At 39.8% G+C, this 3,614-nt stretch overlaps 1 protein-coding gene across 1 annotated transcript in view; it reads left to right on the top strand.

Annotated features, from left to right (window-relative positions):
* Positions 1–3,614, top strand: part of LOC125503135 (RING finger protein nhl-1-like) — a gene marked incomplete at both ends in the record, with an annotated part of 25,698 nt that overhangs the window by 8,968 nt on the left and 13,116 nt on the right.

The following is a 3,614-nucleotide window of genomic DNA, read 5'->3' on the forward strand; positions in this document are numbered from 1 at the left end:
TGGTGAAAGTTTCACTGCGCTACGGGGGTTGGTCTAGAAGTAACGAATTTTTAAACGTGGGAGCGCACTTATGCGAAAACTTCCATTTTGAATCCCGAATGCACTAAGCTGGGAAAATTCGAAATTTTGGCCGATTTTTCTGAAACTCTTCCCGTATTTTGCGCCACGCGTCTTCAAACGATTGTGAAAATTTCATGTTGCCACTCGGCTTGATTTAAAAATTGCAAATTTTCCAATGGAAAGCGCACTTACCCTTAGACTTCCATTTTGAATCCTGTATATGATAAGCTGGGAAAAATCGAGATTCCCTCCGATTTTGACAAAAGTTTTCATTTGTATTGCGCCACGTGTCGTATTGAGTTGGTGAAAGTCTCAATGTTCCACGCGAGTTGGTCTAAGAGTTACGAATTTTTAAACAAGGCAGCGCACTTATGCGAAAACTTCTAATTTGAATCCCGAATGCGCTAAGCTGGGAAAATTCGAAATTTTGGCCGATTTTTCTGAAACTTTTCCCGTATTTTGCGCCAAGTGTCTTCTAACGACGGTGCAATTTTCATGTTATGACTCGGCTTGATTGAAAAATTGCAAATTTTCCAATGGGAAGCGCACTTATCCTTAAACTTCCATTTTGAATCCTGTATATGATAAGCTGGAAAAAATCGAGATTCCTGTCGATCTTGACGAGAATTTTCTTGTCTATTGCGCCAAGAGGTCTTCTTGAGGTGGTGAAAGTTTCAATGTGCCGTGCAAGTTGGTCTAGAAGTTACGAATTTTTGAACGTGGGAGCGCACTTTTGCAAAAACTTCCATTTTGAATCCGGAATGCGCTAAGCTGGGAAAAATCGAAATTTGCGCCGATTTCCATGAAACTTTTCACCGATGTTGAACCAAGCGTCTTCTAGAGATTGTAAAAGTCTGAAGTTGATACAAAAGTTGGGTTAGAAGTTGCGAATTTTTACATGGGGAACCGCACTTTTCCAAAAACTTCCATTTTGAATCCAGAATGCGCTAAGCTGGAAAAAATCGAAATTGAGGCCGATTTTTCTGAAACTTTTCCCGTATTTTGCGTCGAGTGTCTTCTAGCGATTGTGCAAGATTGAAGTTGCCACTCGGCTTAGTTGGGAAGTAGCAAATTTTTAAGTAGGGGCGCGCAGTTAGCAAAAATTTTGCATCCGATATGTTCTGAGCTGGGAAAAATCTGGATTTTGATTTAGGTTGATGAAACTTTCAGCATGCGTAGACTCAGTTTATGTCTAAATGTGACGAAAGTTTGAAATTACCACTTCCGTTAGTGAATAAGTTGCGAATTTTGAACTAGGAAGCGCACTTATCCTTAAACTTCAATTTTGAATCCTGTATCTGATAAGCCGGCAAAAATCGAGATTCCGATCAATATTAACGAAAATGCTCATGTGTTTTGCGCCAAGGCTTGTCTTGACGTGGTGAAAGTTTCAATGTGCCATGCGAGTTGGTCTAGAAGTTAGGAATTTTCAAACGTGGGACCGCACTGATGCGAAAACTTCCATTTTGAATCCGGAATGCGCTAAGCTGGGAAAAATCGAAATTTCTGCCAATTTTTATGACACTTTTCGATTATATTGCGCCGAGTGTCTGCTAACGATGGTGAACGTTTGAAGTGGCCACTCGGCTGGGTTTAAAAGTTGCGAATTTTTAACCGAAAGGATGCAGTTGAGTCAAAACGCCAATTTAGAGTGCGGCGTTTCTTCAGATCTCAACCGTCTGCATTCCCGATGAGGCAATTTTGATGAAACTCTCCCCATGCGAAGACCCTTCAGCAGCCTGAAGATGGTGAAAGTTTCAAGACGCTGCGTGCGTTGGTTTGCAAGCAGCGAATTTTTAACTGAGAAGGCGCAAGCCTCGGAATTTGCTACAGCTGGATTGTATTATCATTATTATTTTTAATATCAGCATAGTTTTGGACGCCGCTGGGTTGGAAAAAGTATCAGTTTTCATGGCGAGAACGAATTCGCATTGGATTGGTCATAAGCGTCGGGACGCCGATTTTGTCGTTCTTTTGTGACGTGCGATTCTAAATTTGGACGCCGCGCGTCTTGATATTTTTAACTAGCGATGGCTAAAGTTGGCTTGAATGCTGAATGGCTCGAAGGCTTCGAGATTCCAATGTTTTTGTTCCAGTGCGTTTGCAGGGAAAAATGCACGTTTTGCTGCAACTCGCTTGTGCTCTTTTCTGAAGCGTTTTCCCAAAATTGGGCCTAAAATCCCGAATTTCCCGGAAAAGTGGCTGATACCCTCAAGTACCAATCTGCCAGTTTCCAGGCCCTGTTTATTTTCAAGTAGTTCAATTTTCAAGGACATTTTCAAAGCCGAAATATTTCAGTTTTTCCCAAACTGTGGAAATTTTCCATCTAACCTGCATCTCCATGACGTCATGGTGCTATACTTGAGGATGGTTTTTTCCGAAAAATTTATAATTTTTTGCGTGTAATGGATTGCTTTGGACCAATGGAGGCCTGCAATGTCAAAATTTCGTCAAAATTTGACAGCGAAAAATTAGGGAAAATTTCGAAAATTTTCCCCGAAAATTTCCTTGATTTTGGGAAATCGGCCATTGCTCGCTTACGATTGATCTTAGCGGAAAATCGAATATCTGCATTTTTGTGCAGCTCGACCCGGGCTATCTAGTGACGTGACTACGGTTATTCCCCATCGTCTAATTGTGGCGATATTTGCAGTTTTGTGAAAACCATATTTTAGCGATTTTCTCGAAACCGGTGCAAGCTGGAACGTTGCCAAATTTCCCATAGATAGTGCTCGACCAGGCAAAGATTTTGCCAAGAACAGCGTTTTTCGATTGAAAGCTTCGTTTTCGAGGAAAAAAATAAAATATGAAATTTCGAAAAAATCCAAAGGGTCTGACCCCCTTCAATTTTCGGCAAAAATTTTTTTTACTATTTTTTTAAAACATTCCTTGGCAGGCGGGTAGATATGGAAAAGTTACTTAACAAATCGACTTAAGTTGTTTCGAAAAAAATTTCCTCTGTGAGCTACAGGCGGAAGACGAAAAATTGTGTACAGGCCCTTACGGGGGGGAAATTTTCAAAGGTGAATAAAAGCGTCAAATAACAGTCGAATTCGTTGAAATTCACCCCAATAAGTACTGAGACAAATACGAATCGATTTTCCTCAAAATCGCGTCGGTCAAGTAAAAAGGAAAAAAGTTTCCCATTTAAGCCCATGCTAATTTAAACCATTTTTGAAAATTTTTTTTTTAGGAAAATCTTGACTAATGTTTACGTCAATGTCAATGTCTTCTATTGAACGATATTAGGCAAGCTGTCAAACAATTTGACATTATTCCAAGGTTTTCAGTTTCAAATTGGCAAATCTAAATCTCATTCCCATAAGAGCCCATGTAAACGAAATTTTCAATTTTTTATAGCTGCCAAACCAAAAGCTCCATTGGCACGTGGTTGGGTCCATTATCGATATACTATCGATATATTAGATAGGCACTCTAAAAGTTTAAATTTTCCCCAAACTGTAGGACTTTCCCATCTAACCTCCATCTCCATGACGTCATAGCGCTATACTTGAGGAAAATGTTTTTTTGACAAAATTAACAGTGTTTTGATT

The sequence above is a fragment of the Dendroctonus ponderosae genome, unplaced genomic scaffold (assembly GCF_020466585.1).
Source record: "Dendroctonus ponderosae isolate FM_Combo_2020 unplaced genomic scaffold, Dpon_F_20191213v2 Dpon_F_20191213_12, whole genome shotgun sequence".
NCBI lineage: Eukaryota > Metazoa > Arthropoda > Insecta > Coleoptera > Curculionidae > Dendroctonus > Dendroctonus ponderosae.